This window comes from Balaenoptera physalus, assembly GCF_965194825.1.
Source record: "Balaenoptera physalus genome assembly, chromosome: 18".
Lineage (NCBI taxonomy): Eukaryota > Metazoa > Chordata > Mammalia > Artiodactyla > Balaenopteridae > Balaenoptera > Balaenoptera physalus.
In genome coordinates this window covers 15,166,943-15,191,415 of record NC_138899.1, presented here as the reverse complement: position 1 = coordinate 15,191,415, position 24,473 = coordinate 15,166,943, and the positions used below count along the sequence as shown (strand labels likewise).

Genomic DNA, 24,473 nt, shown 5'->3' with positions numbered 1-24,473 from the left:
AAAATTTAGAAACCACTAAGCCAAGGAAACCCATGAGTTACCTAGATCCACATCGATAGAGGAAGCAGGGCTGGAACCAGAGGAACACTATAACCAGCTGAGAAAAAGTTACTTTGACTTCACTTCCATGGAGTGAAGGCCCCATCACACGTACCCCTTAAGAGGTCCAAAGTGTCAGGTGACCAAATCATCCAATAAATATCTCCTTCCTATAGTTATATCCTAGGCAGCTATGTTTTCTTGACTGGCTTTGTCATCCTACACTCCAACAAAAATACATGAGCTTGTTGAAGAGGAATTTAGATAGTACTTTTCAAGCTTAAATATGCAGAGACTTCTTTCAAGGGGAAAACTATATCCTCAAGGGTTGACATATGATTTTGATTATTAATGTTACTTAAAAACATGCAAACATAAAACTAGGGGAAACTTCCTAATGCTAATGGTCCTGTTATAAATAAAATATAATAAAAAATTTAAAATTCCGATTAGCAACATTAAAGCATGACGTTATTTTGCTGAAACACTGTTGTAAACTTGTAATATGAAAATATACTGATTGCCACAACGGAGATCTTTTTAAACGTTTGGCTTAAATGCCTAACGTGTTCTATGTGATAATTCAATTCTTCCACCATTTTTCTCTTTTTAAGCTATTTTAATTTTACAGTACATTTGGTTATCTCCAAAAAGAAAGCATCAAACTATACAACTGTTATGGAGTACACCCAAGAGTATACCTCCAAGCATCTGAGGACCTCAGACGGAAAAACACTGTTTTAGAGACATAACATCCAATAACAATGAAGGAAACAGCAGGGTCAGCACCCTGAGCAAATATTTTAGGCAGAATATCATCCAAGATAGCAAAATCTTTTTAAAAAAAAATTCACTGTTAGAGGTACAGTGACAAGAATTTAGCATAAACACCTAAAATTAGGTAAAAGCAAATCAACCTTTAAAATAAAGAAGATAAGACATCTTTTTCTAGATATGAAGTAGAAGTTTGTGATAATTTGATGAAACATTTTTCTAAATAATAACTTTTCCTATTTACCAGAAAGCTTGCTCAGTCTGACATTTTGCATTTTTTTAACTTAAAAATTAGAAACAAAAATTTCATGAGAGAGAATATTTCATTGCTTTCTTTTATAGCCATGAACTACTTCCTGTCTAAATTGTGAAAAGCTTGTTGCAAAGCACCTTCCCTTTATTCAGATCTCCTCACACCAAGTTCTGGAACTGGTGTGATTTGCTCCCGGTGTGTTCTGCAGCCACGAGCTCGCCAACTGGCAGCTGCACCAGTTGACTTAGAAAACTCGGGGTGATTCAGCTTGAATGAGATCTACAAATTGCAAAGGATTTATATGTTCACTGTTTTACATTCCCAGAGAACTGCTAGCCAAGCACTGCTACCTGTATTGCCCAATATTCATGTAAATGGATTTTGACTTTTCGACAGCTGTTCATTTATTTGCCGTCCACTTGGGAAATTTTTGTTGGATGCTTTCACTAAGTCAAGTACACAAATACTCAAGGAATTTCCATCTCTTTCCCTTTGGAGGTTTTTCCCCCTCCCTTGGAGTTTTACTGGTATTTTTCTGGAATTAATTCCACAAGGAAGAAACATCTCTTAGGGACCCACAATTGCAGCCATAAAAGATGTGTGCATTTCTTTCTCATTCACAGGTGTTATTTAAGATCATGCTCAGATTAGTATTTTATTCTAACAGATTGAGGCATTGTATTAATAATCTAGAAGGTATTATGAACATGCGCATGAACTACCAATTTACGAATATTTAAGACATCTGGGTGAAATTTGTGACATTGTGTTCCTACAATCATCCTTACAAATGTGTTTAACATTTTTGCATATTTTATTTCTAATTCTACCCATAACCCCCCCCAAAAAGATTTTTGCAAACATTTTTTAAAAGAGAAAGCAGATTCAGATAACTTTGTTGAGCTTACGACATTTCATAAATTGCTGAGCTAGAATTCAAAAAGAAGCCAGATTCCCAAGTGTTCTGACTGTACCTCACAGAATATGGACAGTCATCGAGAAGGATTCTGATGCTCTGAGCAGAGGGGCTGAGAAAATGTACAAATAAAAGAGCATAAATTATTTCGTGACTTTGCGTTAGTTCTTTCAATAAATGTTTACTGAGCAACCATAACATAGAATATTCTGATCTAAACGCTGCAATTAAATAAGTCATTTGTGCTGAATCACAAGTCAAGTCTTGGAAATTTCAGATAATTGATGTATGACATATGTAGAACATATATACAGTGTGTTCTTTGACAACAGTGGAATAGAGCCAAAACTCATGAGAAGTTAACTACAAAATCCTGAAATATTTGGAAATTAAGAAATACACTTTAGTTAAACATTCAGGTTTTCTCTTCAGTGAACTGCCTGATCACATCCTTTGCCCAGTTTTTACTATTTCAGTAATTTGTCTTTTTAACATCAGCTCATGCAAGCTCTTCATGTATTCAAAATACTAATTATTTGCCTTATATGTGTGCTGAAAATCATTTATCTCAGTTTCTGACTTTCCTTTTACCTTTATTTTCTTTGGTCATTCAGAAGGTTTTAACTTTTATATAGTCAACTTTGTCATTTTTTTCTCATGATTTTTGTTCTTTTATATCTTATTTAATAAATCCCTCTCTTCCTTGGCATCATAAAATTATTCTTCTATAATTTAACTTTTTTTTTCAAATTCAGGTCATTCATATATCTGAGGTTCATAATACATGGTATGAAGTAGGAACCAAAGTTTACATTTTTTCATATGGAAAATCAGTTGTCTCAGCACCCAATTGTGAAGTCCTACATTTACTTCCCTTTGTTTCCAGATTCTTCTTCCTTTCTACTGATTTATTTATCTATCCCTACAGTAATACTTCACCCTCTAATCTCTATAGCTTTCTAATAAGACAGTAACTAGTGGCGTAGGTCTTGCTCTACATCAGACCTGTCTTGCTGTGGTGGTCAGACACAGGGGAGAAGAAGCATTCTATACATTTTATGGTTAATCCCAGTCTTTTAGGGGGCCTGGCCTCTGGGTTGTGACCTGCACAAATGTTTCTCAAAGGGTGTAGCTTTTCTCCCACTTAATTTAGACAAGAAGTCCAGAGGATGTTGCAGGGGGAATGTCCTTCCCCAGCTGGGATAAGGCTCTGGGAAAGTCCTACTCTGGAGAGACGGCCTCTGTTATGGAGAATGCCCCGAGTGTGTTTCACAGAGGTTACTCTTCTCTTCCCCAGCCAGGGCCACTAGGAGCTCTTTCTAGATCTTCGCTGTGAGATCCTGATGGAGTTCCTGGATGTAATGAAAGAGTTTGCCAACGCCCCCTCCCCACTACCACCACCAACCCCAAGACATAGCTCCTAGAAGTTTCCTGCTCTCATACTAGTCTACCCTCACCCTCCAGAAATTTGTCCAAATTGTCATTTAAATGTTCCTACCAATTCATGACGCCAGAGGTTTCTGCTTCAGGTCAGCAGATCTGGGCTGTGATTGTGGATTTACCTCTCCATACTCTAAGGGCATGACTTACCCTGTAACTTCGGTCCTCTGATAAGTCCAAGCAAAGTCATTGACTCCCAGTTTGTTCATCTTTCTTGTTGTAAGTATGGGAGTGATGACGTCTGAGCTCTTACATGTCAGAGCTGAAACCAGAAGTCCTATAATTTTATTTTTATTTCCTCCTTCCGGTGCTTCTTTTTTGTTCTGACATTTATAGATTTTAATTCTATATTTCAGTAGTTATTTTTACATATTTAACATACATCCTTAACTTTATAGTTTTCAATAAAGTGTAAAATCATCGAGTAGCTTTATCTTTTTCTCAAATAAAACAAGAACTTTAACATTCTTTAGCTACATACTGAATTCCTTCCTCTCATTTCCTTCTTATTGTCATCTTAAAACACACACATGCACATATCAGTAATTTTCTACAGCCAGTATTTAGTTTTGTTTATCAGTTATTTTAATATTTTCTTCGAAGTTATCTTTTTCCTCTACTTTTACTTTTTGTACAATATGGCTAGTAAACTCTCTTTGTTTTTTTAGGTATAAAAATAGCTTTTCCCCCCTATTCTTGACTGATAGCTGAGTATAGAAGTCTTCTTTGAAAGTATTTTCCTTTTAGGACTTGAAAGGTATTCGTCTCTTGTCTTCTGGTATCTATTTTTGCTGATGAGAAGCCTCGTTAAATCAAATTGTTATTTCCTTGAAGGTAATTTCTCTTCTATACCCTCTGGCACCTTTTAAGATCATCTCTTTATTCCAAATATTTTTTAGCGTTATTATGATGTATTTACATAAGTATAGTTTTATTTATTCTGCTAGGCACTTGGTATGTATTTTCAACCATAAGATTCTAGTTTTTCAACTCTGGAAAATTTCCAGTCATTTCTTCAGATACTCCTTTCCACCATTCTTTCTATTATCTGTCTTGAATTTCTGTAGATGCATGTTAGAGTCTTTTCATTTGTTCTCAAGAGTCTTTTCATTTGTTCTCTGTGTCATAGCTTTTATTTTCTAACATCTTTGCTTTGCATGCCAATAAATTCCTCGAGACTGTCTTCTAATTGTCTAATTTTGTCTTGGCGTCCATCATAAAGTCTGTTATCCATGACCTAGATGACTACTTTCTGTCTCATCTCCCCAACGTCAAGGTACTGAAGTGCCCCAGGGCAGCCCTTGGACTTTTTCACTTTTTTATCTACACTCATTATTTGAGATCTCTTATCCAGTTTCATGGTTTTAATTACAGCTATATGCTGATGACTCCACAATTCATATCTCCATCCTGGACCTCTCTTCTGAATACAGATGTGTGTATCCAAATGCCACCTTGGGCATCTCCCCTGGATGTTTAATAAGTAGCTCACATTTAAAATTGAGCTTCTGATCTTCCCCACACGCCTGATTCTTCCATCCCAGTAAATAGCTACACTAATTTTCTAGTTACACAGGCAAAAAATTTAGATCCTTCTTACTTTCTCTTTTTATTTCACATCTCATACTGAACCCATCAACAATTCCTGTCATATCTATCCAAAATGATCACATGACTTCCATTGCCACCAACCTGGTACAAGTCACCATCTTTTCTTTTTTTTTTTTTTTAAACTAATTAATTAATTTATTTATTTTTGGCTGCGTTGGGTCTTCATTGCTCTGCACAGGCTTCCTCTAGTTGCAGCGATGGGGGACTACTCCTGGTTGCGGTGCGCGGGCTTCTCATTGCAGTGGCTTCTCTTGTTGTGGAGCACGGGCTCTAGGCCTGCGGGCTTCAGTAGTTGTGGCACGTGGACTCAGTAGTTGTGGCTCCCAGGCTCTAGAGCACAGGCTCAGTAGTTGTGGCACACGGGCTTAGTTGCTCCACGGCATGTGGGATCTTCCCGGACCAGGGCTCAAACCCATGTACCCTGCATTGGCAGGCAGATTCTCAACCACTGCGCCACCAGGGAAGTCCTCACCATCTTTTCTTACTTGGATTGTAGCAATTGACTCCTAACTGGTCTCCCTGATCCTGCCCTTGACCCCTTTAGTCAACAGTGATCCTGTTACAACATGAACCATATCACATCACACCTCTGCTAAAACCTTCCAATGGCTTCCCGTCTCACTCAGAGTGAAAACCAAAACTCTTCCGATGGTCTGCAAGGCTTTACACTCTCTGGTCCTCTTAGTGCCCCTTATTCCCACCATTCCAGTCATCTTGTTCTCCTAGCTATTCCTCAAAACTCTACACAAACTCCTCGGGGCATTTGCATTTGTGGTTTCCTCTGACTAGAATGTTCTTCCCTCAAGATATTTACATACTTTGTTCCCTCCCCTCCTCCATATCTTTACTCAACATTGAGACCATCTCTGATAACCCTACTTAAAACTGTAATCACACACACACTTAAAACACTTTCCCTACTATTCTGTGCTCTCCTTTTGTCACTAGGACCTGTCACTATCTAACATACATGTACCTTACTTATTTATCTTGCTGACTGTCTGATAGCCCCTCACAAGAAACCAAGCTCCTGGAAGGCAGGGATTTTTTTTACTCTTTTTTTCACTATTTTCTTTCCATCACCTAGAACAGTGCCTGACACATAAACAGACATTTAATAAATATATATATATTATCTATTATATTTATTATAATTAATGAGTTAGATGAATAATTTTTTTTAATTTTCAGGATTGGTAGCTGGTTCTTTTTCACGTTCACTTTTTTATTCATATTTGTTCATTGTGATTCATAATTTTATATTCTTTTAAAATTAGTGTTATTCTTTTCTTCTCCTATCTGAGGATACGAACCATCATTGTTATGATGTCATTTTGAGATGATTCTCTTACTTCCATTTCATTGTGGGTTAGTTTTTCTCCCAAATATTGAGTTCGTTGACATATGAGAATGTGACTGTGTGTATGTGTTTACTTTTGCATGTTTTGGAATTGTAGTTTTTCAGGCTCATTTTAAGTGGAGTTCTCTGTCTCTCTCTTCCTCTCCCTCTTTCAAAGAGATACAGACAATTATGAATTAAGACAAAGAAGGTACAGAAAAAAGAGAAGCAAGTAGAAATCTTAAAAAAGAAAAGTGTAGTCATTGAAATGAAAAAGATGAAGAGGTAAAAAAAAAAATTCTAAGCAGTCACTTTGAAGGCACGACTAGTAAAAATGGAAGCTAGAACTGAAGAAATCACCAAAAGTAAAATATGCAGGGACAAGGAGATAAAAAATATGAAAGAGAAGCTAAAGGATAAGGAGGGTAAATGTAAAAGCTCCAACACAGGTCCAACGAGAGTTCCAGGAGGAAAGAAGTTTTAGAATTGAAGAAACAATTGAGTCTTTTCAGTTAAAAGACATAAATAATTCTTTAAAGATATAGAGAGACAAAAGAATAGAGAGATAATACAAGTCAGAGAAGAGGGAAACATCAATGATTTGTGGAGAGGGTAAGAAGACAATCCAGCCAAGAAAAGGTAAAGAGTTAAGGGTACCAAGAAATTTAGCATCATAGAAGCCTAACGTGGATAAAGTTTTAATAAGAAGCCAAGAAAGCATCAAGCGCTATAGAGCATGAGGGGAAACTTTGAACTGAGAAAGGACCATGAAATTTTCCAAGAAGTAGGTCATTTGTAATTTTAGAGGCAGTCATTTCCATGGAATAATGATGGCAGAGGACATAATGTAGAATATGAAGGAAATGAGTAGAAAGAAATCTGAGAACTCTAATCACATATTATTGATATCCTGGGAGCATAAGTATAGCTCAACCTCTGCTCTGTTCATGTGATATAAAATTTAGATAAATTCATAGATGGAAATTCATCTAAATTCATCCTTTTCTGTCAATAACTATTTAATTGAATTGAGGCAGAAAGAGGCAGATGCAATGGAAAGGACACTGGCCTGGTCATGAGGAGATATGCATTCTGGTTCTGGTTTATCTGAAAGTGAGACCCCAGGTAAGGCCATATCTAGACTGTACAGTTCTCAGTGACTGACAGAGGCACGCTGGCATGCTGCTAAATTTAAACTAACATTAAAATTGAACTTTGGTGACAAGTTCATCCACTGCAAGGTGGTCTTTCATAGGATGTTGTGCTGAATGGCTCACATGATAAAATCAAGAGTGGTGTGCAATTTGCTCCAAGTAACTGGTAAACATTACATAACATCACCTCCATCATAGAAAATCATGTGCTTCTAGAATTTACGAAAACTTTGTCTCATGAATACTTAATATATCTTAGTCAGGGCAGTAAACAGCTCTTTTCAATCAGTAACCCAGGAATGAATTGTGACTGTGTATGTGGATTTCTTTACACACTCTCTGAGACACTGATATTCTGCAGCTGGGATTATAGTTGCAATTACTGCTGATTTGTTTAATGTATGTAACTGACTCAATTCCCTTAAGATAATAACCACAAGTCTGTATTTGAAAATGTGTTATGAACACAAAAAGATTTATAACTCCTGAATTTAATCATCACTGAGATCACTTCCAGCCATAACATTGTATCAGTTTAAGACAATGTCCTCTAGTTTTGATGTCCATTAAAAACATCGATCCCTCTATTTCAAAAGACTGAGACTGATCTTTAAAAACAATTTTACCTTGATCAGTTTAGAGCATCAAAAAAGTTAATCCCAAGAATATTTTTTTTGGCTCAGGATCTATAACATTTTCATTTGACTGAAAGCAGATTAATCTGTTTTTTCACTTTTTACTCTTGCCTTGTGTTTGTGCTCTTTGGAGACATGTTAACACATGTTAATAGCTATGTTAGACTATTAATATTACCACCCTTTTTGAAACAAATGGTCTGCTATTTGAAGAGACAATACACTACCGAAGATGTATGCAAATTAAAACCACAATGAGATACCACTACACACCTATTAGAATGACTAAATTTTTTTATCGATCATTCCAAATATTAGCAATAATGTAGAAGACTGGAACTCTCACACACTGCTGGTGAGAACATAAAATTGTGCAACCGATTTGGAAAACATTTAGGAAGTTTCTTCAAAAGTTCAATATACACCTATCATGTGATCCAGCCATGTACTCCTAGGCATTTATCCAAGAGAAATAAAAGCATATGTCCTTATAAGAACCTGTACACAAATGTTCATAGCAGCTTTATTTGTAATAATCAGAAACTGAAAATAATCCAAGTGTCCATCAACAGGTGAATGAATGAACAAATTATGGAATACCTATACAATGGAATAATCCTCAGCAGTAGAAAGGAATGAACTGTTGATACACACTACAGCACTGGTGCATCTCAAAGTAATTATGCCGAGTGAAGAAGCCAGATAAAACAAGTGCATATGAGTATGAGTCAATGTATTTAAAATTCTAGAAAATGTAAACTAATCTATCGTAACAGAAAACAGATCATTAGTAGGGGAGTGGCCAAGTAGGATGAGAAAGGGAATTTATTTCTTTCTATTTTTTATGTGAGGGCATAGAGTTGTTCATATTGCTTTATCATCTTTTTGATGAGGAAGCGGAATTTTTAAAAGGCATAAGAAAACATTTTGGGGGGGCATGAATATGTTCACTATCTTGATGGTAATGTTAGTTTCACAACTACACACACACGTCAAAACTTATCAAGTTATGCACTTTATTGTATACCAATTATACCCCAACAGAGCTGTAAAAAAAGACTCACCACCTCAAAGCGCTACTGTTAAGATTAAATGAGTTAGGGCTTCCCTGGTGGCGCAGTGGTTGAGAATCCGCCTGCCAATGCAGGGGACACGGGTTCGAGCCCTGGTCTGGGAAGATCCCACATGCCGCGGAGCAACTAGGCCCGTGAGCCACAACTACTGAGCCTGCGCGTCTGGAGCCTGTGCTCCGCAACAAGAGAGGCCGCGATAGTGAGAGGCCCGCGCACCGCGATGAAGAGTGGCCCCCACTTGCCGCAACTAGAGAAAGCCCTCGCACAGAAATGAAGACCCAACACAGCCATAAATAAATAAATTTTTTTAAAAAATTATTTAAAAAAAAAGATTAAATGAGTTAATACTGACACGTAGTAAAGACGGCAGTAAATGTTAGATATTGTTACTGTTAATTATAAGTCAAATGGGGACCATGACCATTCCCGTCTCACTGGATGGAGGGCAGAACTGAATGAGTCAGTGGATGTAAAATGCCCACCCTAAGCACCCCTGCCAGGGGATGGAGGTGCTAGGGAAGAGTGGGCGAGGTAAGAAGAGAGGCAAACAAGAAGCGAGGCAAACAAGAAGAGAGGGCGGCATGAACAGAAGTATCATCAGATCCTGGATTTTAATTTAGGTGCTGAAACATCAAGTAGAACCTTCAGAAAAATCCCGTATTCTTGTGAGGGCTCAGTCTCCTCATCTCTCAGTTTCAGAAAGAGACAAGGCATGACTTTCTACATCTCTAAGAGTCTAACCTCCCCTGACAATTATATGCCAGGTAATAATTACAACAATAATGTCAAAGAAGGTTTTCTCACCTCCACTTATAAACAGGGAAAGAAGTAAGGGGAGCCAAGTGATTTGCCCAAAGTTCATGTAGAACTATCTGGTGCCAAAGCCGAGTCTCCTTCCTTTGGTTTCTCTGGAGGATGGATTTCGTCCACCAGGTCAGCCCGCATGTCCTTACCTACTCCGTCCATAGTTTCCCTCAAGCCATGGCTCTCACCCATTTGCATGTTAGCATTACCTGCAGGGCTTTCTAAAGATATGGATGCCTCAAAACAACAATGAGATACCACCTCACGCCAGAATAAGGGTTGGAGAGGATGTGGAGAAATTGGAACCCTTGTGCACTGCTGGTGGGAATGTCAAATGCTGTGGCTGCTGTGGAAAACATTGTGATGGTTCCTCAAAAAATGAAACCTAGAAAAGAAAAGAAGCATAGAATCGCCACATGATCCAGCAATTCCACTCGGAATAGACCCCAAGAATGGAAAGCAGGAACTCAAACACATACTCGCACACCCATGCCCACAGCAGCATTACTCACAGTAGCCAAAAGGGGGGAAGCAACCTAAGTGTCCATCAATAAGTAAGTGGATAAACAAAATACGGTGGACACGTACAGTGGAATATTATTCAACCTTAAAAAGGAAGGAAATCCTGACACGTGCTGCAGCATGGATGAACCTTGATGACAATATGCTAAGTTAAATAAGCCAGCCACAAAAGGGCAAATACTGCATGGTTCCTTACACGAGGTACCTAGAGTAGTCAGGTGCACAGAGACAGCCCCTGGCAGGGAGGAGCAATGAGAGGGAAGTTGCTGTTTAAAGCGTATTGCAAGTTTTGCAAGATGAGTTCTGGAGATGGATGGTGGTGAGGGTTTCACAACAATGTGAATGTATCTAACGCCACCGACTTGTGCATGTAAAAAGGGCTAATAAGGTAAATTTTATTTTATGTGTATTTTACCACAATTCAAAACAATTTTTAAAAGATGCTGATGCAGGGCCAGACTAATTGAATCAGACCCTCTGAGAGTGGGGCTTGGACTCTGGCATTTGGCCAAAGCTCCCTGGAGTTTGCTGCTGCACAGTGAGTGTTATGAAGTTTGGCTCTAGAACCACAGGCCCCTGCCCTGGCCCTACTCCTGGAAACGCTCATCTTCAGGACCAAATGTCATTTGCTAGTTTGAGCCAAAACAAAAACGAAAGTCACTGGCATTACCTCCTGCAAAAATTCTCTTGAGCATATTCTTCTTGGAGAAAAGAAAAGAAGCTTCTGTCTTGGGTCTGCCGACAAGAAAGAGTCTTCTGTGTGCTTTTTCGATTCTGAAACAAACCTCACTCTGAATTCTCTGACCCAGGAAAAAGAAAGCTCTGGTATCTGGAGAAAGCAAATGGATCCCGGGCTCCAATCAAGGGAAGAATGCCTGGGGAATCAGAAGAACATTATGGTGTTGTATAAATTTCTGGTGAGGTTTCAGCCTGCAGCATTGTCCTGAATTCTATGCAAAACACCAGGGATGCTGATGAATTGAAAGGTGACTTGGATAATCACGGGCCTCGGGCCTTACTGTGATGATGAAGTTAGAAAAAAAAAAACAGGTTTACAGTCAGAGGAAGAGAGGAAATGAAGGAAGAAGAGGTTTATGGAGTGTGCCAGAGGACAGAGGAGAGAGTTTGTTGCAAAGCATCTGGGAGAATGGTGACACACTCTAAAACAATTAAGCATGTGTTCCCTTCTGCAAAGAAGGAGCAAGGAATTTGGTTTAGGTCTGAGGAAGGGAAGGGCTGATGGAGAGATAACGATCCTTAAAGTCTTTTATCCTTGCTACCAATTTCAGGGTTGGGGCGTGTCTCATTCTCATTCTGAATATTTCTGTCACCACACTAGTAAACTGGTGAGTTGTTTGGGGCCTCACTGTCCGATAGAACTTTCTGCGATGATAGAAATGTTCCAGTGGTGTGCAGGAGCTGGCTTTTACTGGCTTGTGGAGTTCATGATTGCATTTTCAGGAATTTTGTGAGCTGGCTGTTAAGCACTGTCACTATTTAAAAATTAGATTGTATAAATTTATCATTAACTATTATATCAAAAAGGTAATAAATACTCAAAACTCACAACTTCTTATTTTACTACATTTTGTGCACTGAGGTTTGCACTGTCCAGTATGGTAGCCAGTAGCCACATGTGACCACTGGGTAGTTGATATTGGCTAGTGTTAGTGAAGAAGGGAATTTTAAGTTAAGTTAAATTTAAATTAATTTACATTAAAAAGCCACATGCGGCTAGTGGCTACTGTAATGGAGAGTGCAGGTTTAGGGTGTTTGCAAAAAACCATTATCAGAAGAGCATTAGTTCAGATGCAGAATGAGTATCTTTCGTTTCAACGATTTTGGTTTTTATCATGAGATCCTTTGGATCTGACCTTAAGTTACTTGGGAGGGTAGTGATGGAGGGAGGAGTAGAGAGTAATGGAGAGAGAGAGAGAAAATTTGTTCTAAACTGAATTCTCGGTGTTTTGCGAGGTTGCATGCTAATAATGGCAAAAAATGCTTTAGTTTCCTGTTGTGTGGCTTCCCGTGAGCGGAAGCCAACAAACCACGTATTTGCGTGGTCCAGAGCTGAGTCTGGATGCTGGATGATGTGGACAGGCATTTCTGGGGTTCCCTTAGAGTTCAGGAACAACACTTGACTCCTCAGATTGAGCAGGGGCTCCAGCCAGGATCCCCGAGCTCCCCTACCACCGTAAGTGGACTCTATTTGCAAAAGAGTGACCTCGGCTTTCCCAAGCTGCCTAAGGTCAGCCCCGGTCAGACAGCCGGGAAGTGCTTCACAATTAGCACTTAAAGCTATTACCTCAGATATAGCCAAGCCATTTCCCTGTCCCGTTCCCCCCCAATTTCCCCCACCCCAGGTGGCTCCCTGCTTTAATTTCCCTGCAGGTTTCAGAAAGGATGCATTAAATTATAATCACTAGCTGTTTTGTGAGCAGTCTTTTGCGACCAGTAATGACTGTAATGAGAAAAAAGAAGAAAGGGAAATGGGATGATTGACGCTCCCTGAGATGCTTTTGCTGAGCCGTTTGTCAAGCAACACAAACAGATAAATGGGGCTCTTCTTTGCCCATTAGTTTGTATCTGTGTTTTCATTTGTCACTGAAAGGTGAGCCTGCGTATTAGGCATCTGCTAGACAACAGAGACCACCTTACTAACCTAAGGTGGGATTTTCAAGACAGCAAGAGTCACATGACTGCCTGCTGCAGCACTGCCTTTGCAAGCTTGTTTATAAATAAGTCAGCTCTGGTGCGTCCTGCTAGGCGATTAAACCACAACTACAGCTGGGACTCTTCCCATTAAACTTTTATTTTTTAATTTAATTATTTATGTATTTATGGCTGTGTTGCGTCTTAGTTTCTGTGCGAGGGCTTTCTCTAGTTGCGGCAAGCGGGGGCCACTCTTCATCGCGGTGCGCAGGCCTCTCACTATTGCGGCCTCTCGTTGCGGGGCACAGGCTCCAGACGCGCAGGCTCAGTATTTGTGGCTCACGGGCCTAGTTGTTCCGCGGCATGTGGGATCTTCCCAGACCAGGGCTCGAACCCGTGTCCCCTGCATCAGGGGGCAGACTCTCAACCACTGCGCCACCAGGGAAGCCCCCCATTAAACCTTTGACATCCTAGTAAAGCTGCCCCCTCCTTCCTAGTTCCAGAGCTTCCGGCTCTTGGTGCTCATCTGGACCACTGAAACAGCTTCTAATATCTTCCTAAAAAAGGTAGAGATCTAATCCTAACACTCCCATGGTCTAAAATCTTCAGCAGTTCCGTACTATCTATGAGCTTCAAGGACCTCTAGGGGGCTGACCTCATGTAACTGCATAGTTAGAAGGTAAGTTCCCTGGGAGGAGGGAATTGTATCAGCTCATAGGAGCTTATAGCAAAGAGCCTTGTACTTAACAGGAAAGTAAGAGCCTGTTGGACTGGATTGAATCTAAAGCAAAAACAAAAAGAAATTCTAATCTTTTCATTAGGTGCTGTTACTTGGATATGTAGACTTTTAAAACAATAAGAAACACACCAAAGTGTGTATTCTTTCCAAGAGGATTATTTCCAAATTTTTAAAAATAGCAGTTACCTTATCAATTTTTGATGCCTGCAATCAAAAGTTGTATGTCAGAAATTCTGTATCTTGGACCAACCCTGGCCCAGGTTCCTGGGGTACCTCAGAGACCACACCAACGCCAACCAGAGGAATTCCTGTTTGAAAACTGACTTAGAGTAAGAAAGAGAACTGAACTGGAAGTCAGGAGATCGGATTCTGCTCCTTGCTTTGCATTAACTAGCTGTATGAGAGTGAAACAAACTGTTCCAATAAACAGTTTGTTTCACTCCCTGGATCATGTTTTCTCTTCTGCAAATGGAAATGGGGCTGAATGGTCACCAGTGTCTCTCAGCTCTACTATCCTATGATTTTAAAAGCTGAAATAAACTTTCTAAGAACATAGAGACCCAAAATCCATTTCTTCCCTTTCTTTTCCCCAAGAATCTTACAGATCAGAGGTTTTAGCACAAGTTGCATTGAGATTCACTCAACAGACATCTGTCTATTACCAAATCTGTAGACTTGAAGGGTGATCCTGTGTTATTGCTGATAATTCTGCTAACTTCTGGGTGCCCACCTGCTCTTCACACAAGGCTTTCGAGCCCCCTTGTGGAAGGACACTAGGGAAGTTTGCTTAGACAAATCTTTTGCCAATCCTTTCTCTTCCTCAAGATGCAATTCGATGTTAGCTGCCCATCAGGGCTAATTCTGAGGAATATGTGACATCGTTCCTGCAGTGGACTCTGGGGCTCCTTCACCAGGTCTCCTCTTCATCAGAAACCAGCTGCTGATGGCTTACAGCTGTGTCCCTCACTGAGGATTCCCAAACACCGCCGGGAATTGCCTCACCTAAACGTTGTGCCCTGTGGTAGAATTAAAGATGGCGGCAAATTCGTGGTTATGCCTCCCACTGAGAGGTACAGTTGAACCCCACCCACTCATCCACCTTAAATTCTGGTCAGGCTCTGTGATTCCCTTGATCAGTAGAATTCAGCAGAAGTGGTGCTCTGCCAGTTTCTGGGCCCAAGACGTAAGAGACTAGCAACTTCCACTCTCATATGAAAGACTCTCTAGGAGCCCTGAACTGCTATTCAAGAAGCCCAACTACTCTGAGACCACCATGCTGCAGAACCATAGGAGATCCAATCTGACAGTCTCAGAGGAGCCTAGCCTTCCGGTCACCCCCACCAAGGAGCCAGATGTATAAGTGAATCTGTCTTGTCCCCTCCAGGTCCGCCCAGCCAACCAGCTCAGTACCGCCAAGCATCCCCTGTCAATCATGTGTAGGTCGGAAGCATCACCAGCTGAGCCCTGTATGGATTCCTGACCCTTAAATTTGTAAGATATAATAGAATACTTGTTGTTTCAAGCTATTAAGTGTTCGAGTAGTTTGTTGCATAGCACTGGGTAACAGGGACATGCGCCCCTTCCCCAGGGGCAGTTCACAGCCAATGAGCAGCTGACGAGGGACGCAGACTAGAGCCAGACTTCCTGCCTCAGTGTTAAACACTCGGAAGGGCCGCCCCAGCTCCAGAGCTCCCTGAAGGACTGGCTGAGGCCTCGTGTGTAACCACCTGTGAGTCAGCTTCTCCGCAGCCTAATCCTTCCTTCCGCGCTTCTTTACAGATGTATTAACATCTCCCCAGAAGAGCTTGGATGGCACGGCACTCCATCTCAGAGTCTTTTCCCGGGGAGCCCAGTCTAAGATGCTGCCACATTCTGCTTCCTTCAAGTGAATTTTCTCATTTCCTTTTTCTCTTTCTCTTCTCCCTTTGGGGCTGAGTTGTATTGGTAAAACACAAACTCAGCAAGATTCTAACTACAATAATATTTGGTGTCTTTGGGATACTATCTGGTGGTCAATTAATATTTGTTGAATGACTTTTTGTTCAATAGAAGAATCAGGGGAGTTTATAAAGAGTAGTAAAATACTTTTTCGTGGTGGGACAGGCTGAGGGAATTCTAACTCCTCCTGATTCAAGCATGTCCATGAATTTTTCGTCTATCTAGTAACTTCAAAAGTTAGTTGGGAGCTGCAGGAACCAGTGTCCCACTGACTGAAATAAATGCAGAAAGAAATGCCCAGATTTCAGTGTGGCAAGTTCCAATTAGGGTGACCAGATTTTCCATCTAAGTAAAATGAAGTCATTGGTTTAGCAGAATAATTAGTAAATTCACAGACAAGCAGTTGGCCCGGGCTGGTTCATTCCTCTCTGTAGGTTGAGCTGGAGCGCGCAATACCAGGTAATACCAAATTCAAGTAAGAGATAACGATCTTTGTTTTCCAATGCTTTCATCTACCTATACAAAGCAAGAAGAGAATAGTTATAAAGTAGCACCTTATAACTGAAGAAAGTGTAAACACTTGACAGAAACTTGAAAAGAAGCCCTGTGTGGGTTTCTCACTGAATTTGAACAGGTAAAGTCTACCTACTGATTTCTTTTATTTATATAGTAACAATCTCCGTGCCCTGAGATGATTTCCTGAATCTCCTTTTTAATTGTTTTCTTCTTTAGCCTCCTGTTCACCATTGTTTAGGAAACACCTAGGATATGATGGGTGCCATATAAATTCCTAGAGAGAGACCAGAGTGTGAATTGCCTCAAATCAGCTCTGCTGCCTTTAGGCAACAGATTTTTCTTTTTTTTTTCCCCTTCAATTTTCCATGTTCCCATTAAGTCAACAACTTAAGACTAGAAAAATTCCTAGAAACCAAAAAAAAAAAAAAAAAAAATGTTTTTAAGTTGATGCTGTCTGTCCGCTTGGATATGTTCCGCAAACGTTCTAGAATGCATATTTGGTCCTTGCACAATGGAAAATATATGTATAATACAAACTTTTCATCTGGAATTGAGGGAGAGATGCTAAGAAAATAAGTCATTGAAGAGTGACTGGAACTTAGCCTTCTGGGGCCTCCCGGATGCCTGGGGTCACATGCAATTGCCAGGCTGGGGGGTAGCTGAACGCTCGGGGCCACTGTGAAAGTGTCTGTCCACGGAGCTAAATCCTGGGGTAATGACTTCCATGGCATTTTTTAGATGTTGGCTGTCACTGTGCCAGCTGCTGCCACACTTCATTTCACCTCTTAGGAAACTCTATTTAGTACGGATCCTGAGTTGGGGTCTATTTTCTTTTCTTCCTTGGTTTAGGCTAGCTCTTTGTTCACAGATCACTGGAACCAGTTTCAGCCGTACTCACAGTTTTCTAGGTGACGGGAGGACATCTGGCAGAATTTGGTGTGATCCCTGCAGCCACGAGGCCTCTGGTCCCTTCTCTCTGGGCATCCTGTTCTTCAGAGGTGTTGAGTTTCCATAGCAGGCATCGAGAGTTGAGATGACATGATGCTCCCAAGGCACCCTGAGAAACCTAATCTGTGTCTTCCACAAATCATTGAGAGCCACCCTCCCTCAAACTCAAGCTCACTGAAGCTCCAAGCTAGGGTTTCCCAGCTCTCCTTTTGTGACCCCTCTGGGTGTGCCTCAATTTACCTAAAAAAGGTGTTACATATGTTTCAAAGCTAAGGTGATTTTTATTCCCTTGAATTTTTCAAGTACATGTGTGCAATACAGCAATTTGGGGAAGTATGACCTAGTAGAAGAAACAAACACCAAATTGCAAAGGGGCCTGGAATCAACGTCATAGGCTTTCTCTCCTCTGCACTGACCTCCTTGATCCCTTAATCCCACTTTCCTGGAAAATAAAGGAAGAGGCTGGAAATAGGTCCTGGGGGTGGAAGAACACAAATGCCTGGGAGAGGACAACCTGTGTTTTTCTCAGGAATAAGGAGGTTGCAGCTTTAATCAAACCAGGCCAATCGCTGGCTCGGAAGATAGTTCGCAGCATCTTCTGCAGCAACCCTGGGATGTACCAGGTCACACATATTCTCTGGAGTTATCTCCGAGGAGTTTCTTAGAGAACAGAGAGCTACTTTCTAGGCTATGGGCACTCCTAATGGCCTTGCTCCTTGAAGTGCGGTCCAGGACCGGCCGTGTGGGCATCACCTGGGAGCTTGTTACAAGTGCACACTTTCTGGGAATTCCCTGGTGGTCCAGTGGTTAAGATTCAGTGCTCTCACTGCCAGGGGGCCCGGGTTTGATCCTTGGTTGAGGAACTAAGATCCCGACAGCCTCACAGTGAGGCCAAGAAAAAGAAAATGCACACTTTCAGTGGCCGCTCCTCACCAGCTGAATCAGAATCTGCGTTTCCACAAGTGCCCTGGGTGAGTCTTTTGCACATTGAAATTTGAAAAGCACTGGCATATAGGATCCCTCTTTATAGGACTTAGAGACCCTCAGTACCTCCCAGAGTTGCCTGTATCGTGGCCTGCGCTGCCCCCCTGCTTTCTCTACGCAGCAATCTACACGGCTTTCTGCAGACTGATCTTACCATTCATCTTCATCGTTGTGGTCTCCCATTATGTTAGACTCCCACTATGTCTCCTGAGCCTGGCAGGCAGGGTCTTCTGAGATCTGGCCGCGCCCACACCTCTGGCATCGGCTGTCATCACTCCCAGCATGACCACAGCTTCATGGCCCTGCATGTCCTATGCTGATTCTGGCCTCTGTGCCTTGCTCTTCTAAGCGCAGCGAAAACGCCCTTCCTATTCGTCCTGCCTATCCTTTAAGACGCAGCTGAGGTCTTGCTTATCTTAGAAAGCCTTCCGTAGCCTGTACCCAGCTAATCACCAGGACACGCACACAGTCACCTCCGCTCCAAGCTGCGTTAGGCGCCCCTCGGGGTTCCACACTGATGCATGGGCACAGCACTCTTACTGCATCCGGACTGTTCTTACAAACAGTCTGCCATGAGACTCTGAGGGCCTGGAAAAATGAGACAGTCTCAGGGTCCATGTAGAGTAGTGGTGAGTATAGACCCTGGAGCTAGCTGTCTGGGCTCATGTCCCAGCTCAGCCACTAACTAGGCGTGTGACCTTGGACAAGTCACTTAACCTCCCTGTACTTCAGCTTCCTCATCTGTAAAAAGGACTCATTTGAGGTATCTACTTCATGAGGTGGTTGTGAGGATGAAATGCAGTATCTGTATGATGTAAACATGTTTGCTGTCATGTTTTAATTATTCAGCTTTGGCCCCCCAGTGACTGGCTGAGTGCCTGGCATAAAGTACATGCTCCATAAATAAGATATTGAAGGGCTGAATGTATTACAATGATTGTTTGGGTTTTGTATTATTTGACCAACCAAATCCATTACCTCTGTGAAGTCTGTAGGTTTTGCATTATTAGCCCCACGTAATAAATGAGGTTCCCTTGCCTAAGACCTCACAACCAATTCCAAGTAGGGGCAAGACCAGTGCTAGAGCTCTTTTAGGCTTGTTGCTTTGTGCAGAATCAATACCCCTGATGTTAAATCTGCCAAATGGAAACACAGTGGATTTTAAGGGCAGTCGTCTAGTCATGGAAACTTCTCTCCTAAACTTCTTATTGCCGAAGACCAGTGACCATGCCCACTCACCCAAAGAGCAGCTGTTCACTCCTTCCTTCCACCCAGAAGAGTCTTCTGCCAGTTTCTATTCCAATTTTATAGCATCTGGCAGACAAAGTCCTTAGGATGCACATGCCAACTTGACAATTATTTATTAAAATGCTAGGATTAAGAAAAAAGTTGCAGACTGATAAAAACTGCTTTTTCTAAATATTCATGGCATACATTTTCAATATTGCAAAGAAAATTCTCTCACAAGCACAAAGACCAAAATAACACAAACTTTCTTACTAGTTTATTCTCCCTAAGTTCATTTTTGCTCTGAGTATGAAAATGAACACTCACACAATATGACAACAGCAGTAAATATTTTGTTTTGTTTTTACTGAAAGGGAAAAAAAATCAACTTTAATTTGAATACTAAACCATCCAGAATATCTAGCTGAAAACATGTTTTTATTATTTGCATTCTTAGGTTTGGCTTGTTATGCTTTTGGCATATCTACTGATATCACTTGCAATATTTTTTCATTTCATATATTAATATTTAATATTCTTTAAACATTGTTCAACCTTAATGGTTGTCTAATTTCTGTTTTTCATCCACAGAGAAGCTATTAATTTATGAGCATATAGGGCAGTAAGTAATAACTTGCATGAATGCCTTGAGCAGATATGCTTGCATAGGCCACCCATAGCATAGACTCTGGAAGGGGTGATACCATCTATTGGCTAAGCTCCAATGAACATTGCTTTACAAGAAGCAGAAAAAAAAGTTTTTTAATCCATAAAGAAGTCTACTAAGTGAAAAATCAACAGAGATGACAGGAGCAGGTCTGTTTCTGTTCCATTTTTTCTTTTGTGTACTCTCTGCAGTTCCCTGTTGGGAGAGATTTGTGAAATGGCAAAGCAAGAAGCAGAAGTGCTTTGAAGGGCTGAAGCCCAGCTCATCCTTTTCTGTGTCCAGAACCTGACTTTTCTTCCAACAACTCTGTCAGCAGACCTCCAAGTCCACACATCGCCAGCTGAGCTAACCCAAAATTAGGTCAGCTGGGTGAAAAAAATTCATCGCTGAGTCAGTCAAACCAGCAGTTTAGCAATACCTAGACACTGAAATCTGCTCAGTGCCTCATCCCACTGGTAATGATATTTCACGTCGCGTAGATTTGACAAGTGGTTTGGGCAGCGCAACAGCACCTGTGTTAAATGTTACTCTTGGAGGTACAGTTGTATATACATTCAGAGGTGAGAGGCTACATCTATTTGACAAGACATTAGGTTAATTGCTCTCGAAGCAATCTCAATGCTTCCCTTCTTCAGAAAGGTGTGGGGTGAGTTCCCCTTGGGCCAGGAAGTCAATGATGAAGACAATCACCGTTCCATAAATTCTGGTCCCAGAATTTACCCTCCCTGGTACTAATGCCTGTCTCCTAGGGTTACCTTTCCTAAAATCTGGGATTTATAGTCACCTCAGGACAGACGCATCACTTGCACCCTGAGGTAGGTAATTAGGTAGTTCCCTAGATAATTTGGAACAGACAAAATAATTTTTCCTCGATTATCTGCATATTACAGTTAGTCTTTTCAAGTAGCTGCGTGATTGTTATTATTCTCTTTTTAAATTATTTCCCCATCTTGAACAAGCTTTACGGGTAATAGTAGAAGTTTAATAAGATTTGGAATTAGTGCCCATGCTAATAAAATCTCATTTCGTAATCTAGTATTCGGAAAACATATTTAACAGAAGCAACGATTTTCCTGGCTATTCAGGAAGTTAAACTACCTAGTCTGATGCAGGGAAACCCAAGCCCTTCAGTTTTAAACGAGGCTCTAAAAAGTCATCCCTGCTCTTTATTTTTGTGTGTGCTGAATTTACATCTTGGCTACAGGCATTCCAGATGTGTTTTCCTTATTAAAATACTGAAACAAAATTAGCCATGCTTAAATCATGGGCATATATTTTTAAAGCCTCATTATTTTGGATTGGGGTTGATTTTTGTTGGTTTGTTGTTTTTGGCTAACATTTCTATGTACCAAGAAAGCACATTTGAGGATAAATTTATCCATGGATGAACTGTATGTTGCTGAATATGCAGTAAACTATGACATTACTTCCTCAACTCCTTACCAATTTATTAATAAAAGAGTTTTGCCACTTGGCATTATGTAACATAAAAACTGCATTTAAGTCTTATTAAAGATTTAGGGTACTCTTATTGAAAACATAATTATTAGCATGTGATACTAATTTAGCATAATCTACTCAAACTGAGTGTATTTCCCTTCCTATAAATAGTAATAATTTAAAACAGCTTCTCTTATATCATGGGCTTTGAACACAACACAGTCTACCTTTATGATGCTAAGTCAGCCACAGAGAGAGAAGCACAGCACGAAAGGGGCTGCCTTTGAAATAAGCTCATTTGTCACTGTTTCAACTCAGGACAGTAGTATCTTCAGCTTTGCTTGTTCAGGGTAGGAGTGGTCACACAGAGTCGTGACCCGCCAGGGTGTCAGGGTTGGTGTTGTTGCCAAATAAAAAAAATCGATTCCTTTTATAAAATACTGATCAGCATTTAAAGTTTTTGGTTAGGGTATTTATTTCTTTCTCATAAAGGATTTTTGGGGAGATATTATAATCGGTTAACTTTATTGCCAATGATTTTATAAATATCAGGTTGGGGGAAATGCTGTGGCTTTATTTGGGAATTTCAAAATCTGAATTCACATAGAGACTCATGAGCGTGAACTGCCATGCCAGCTGCAAGAGCTAAAACATTAAAGAATCCCCAACATAAGGCAAGTGGGTCAAATTAGAACCAATAGTTCTGATTCCACGGGGTCAGCCTAGTTCTTCTGTATATTTTGAAATAGACCAGGATTTCCGACTGTGGTAAGTAACAGTGATAGCAGAAACAGCTAGCATGTATACAGTATTTGTAAGGTGTCAAGCATGGCATCTCCATTATTACACTGAATCCTCATGGCAGCACTGAAGTGGATTATTAGTGTTCCCATTTTATTATTTGCTCAAGATCACGCAGATGGTAAAAAGGCAGAGCTGAGGTTCAAACTCAGTCTGTCTGCCTTCAGCATCTGTGCTCTTAAATGAGGCATCCCATTCAGTTTGACCCATCAACCCAGTTAACCTAAGGTCAGGGGTTGACAAATTATGGCCCTGGGCCAAATCCAGCTCACCACCTCTTTTTGTATGATCTATAAGCTAAGACCAGTCTTTACATTTTGAAATTTTTTTTAAAAAAAAGAAGTATAATATTTTGTGATATGTAAAAATTACATAACACATAAAGTGTTACATAAAATGTCTATAAAGTTTCATTGGAACACAAGCCTCTTTCATTTGTTTACATATTATCCAAGGCTGCTAAAGTGGCAGAGTTGACTAGTTGTGAGAGAGACCAAACGGCCCGCAAAGCCAAAAATATCTACCACTTGGCTTTTCACAGACAGAGTTTGCCTGTCTGTGAAAAAGGGGTCATCACTGAGCCACTAAGGAGAAGATGCAAGAATCACCAGAAGTAAAATGGAGGCTGTTAGAATGGGTCAAATCAGAAATTAGGATCCCTAGTTCATCTACCTACCTCAAGTACAGGTATAGAAATTACCAGTTACGTCCTTGTCCAATGCTGACCTGTTGTTCCAGGACACTCTGCAATTCCAGAATCCTCTGTGGCTGCTTCTTTCTTACAAGAAGGATAAGAAATGACATGTTGAGGAGGGGACAGAATGGTAAAAGGTGACCTCATGCAATGTTTTTAAACACTTTACAAAATCCATTTTTGTAATAAGCCTACTTCCAGGTGGGGAGAAATAATCCACCAAGATCATTCCAATAACATTCCTACCTGGACAGAATATTTTGTAAATTTTAAGACTTCCAAATAAAATTCTTAAAAAAAAAAAACTCTTTCAAAATGAGCTACAGAGTTCCATGGTTAATATTTTCCTAAGTGTCATAAAACTTCACTGTAAATAGTACTTGCTGAAAATAAAACCAGACCTTGTTATTTTTTTAAAACATAAACAGTGCTTTGAATGAAGTTAACTATTTTCAGGTATAAACTGTATTTTAATATAGCCATCCCTCAGTATCTGAGGAGGATTGGTCCCAGGACCCCCAAGTCCAAGGATGCTCAAGTCCCCTCTATAAAATGGCATAGTATTTGCATATAACCCACACACATCCTCCTGTATACTTTAAATCATCTCTAGATTACTTATCATACCTAATGCAATGTAAATTCTACGTAAATAGTTGCTGGCTCACCACAAATTCAAGTTTTGCTTTTTGGAACTTATAAGAAAATTTTTTTGGAATATTTTCAATCCATGGATGCAGAACCCATGGATACAGAGGGCAAACTGTATTTAGAATTAACTAAATATTGCCTCAAAGGAACCAAATGTTAGAAATAGATATTTGTGCCTGTTTTGGAAGCAAGGGTGAATAAAATCATTTGTTCTTTAAAATATTTTAAATACTTGCTCTGGAATAACATTTGCATTATTATTTTGCATAATGTCTATAAAATGGATTTGTTCAGCAGAGAGAAATTTAAAGCTAAGTTATACCAAATCCCAAGTAGTGATTTTTTAAATAAATTTCAACATCCAATTGTCCAGCCCTCACCCTAAGGAAATGAGATGCTTCAGGAAATGTGTACATAGGGCCAGGCAGCTCTGGATTTTATAGACCAGAACTGAGATGTAAATGTTCCACTCTGCTCAACTAACATCCATCCATTCCTTCCCTTTTAGTGCCACGTTCTCTGTTATTAGATCCTGGAGCCACAAAGATGACAGACACAGTTACTAACCTTATTTGGATTCTCAACTACAATTCTTACACTTTTTCTATATTTCTACTTTGAGGGGGGATGGAGTGGTTCTCCTCTGATTATTCTGT

At 40.3% G+C, this 24,473-nt stretch overlaps 1 protein-coding gene across 1 annotated transcript in view; it reads left to right on the top strand.

Moving 5' to 3' along the window:
- Positions 1 to 24,127, top strand: part of GPR180 (G protein-coupled receptor 180) — a 282,996-nt gene extending 258,869 nt beyond the window's left edge. The window contains exon 10 of the mRNA XM_082434663.1: positions 15,731 to 24,127. The gene's annotated coding sequence lies outside the window, so the exon portion shown is untranslated. The remainder of the gene's footprint in view (positions 1 to 15,730) is intronic.
- The last annotated feature ends 346 nt before the right edge of the window (positions 24,128 to 24,473 follow it).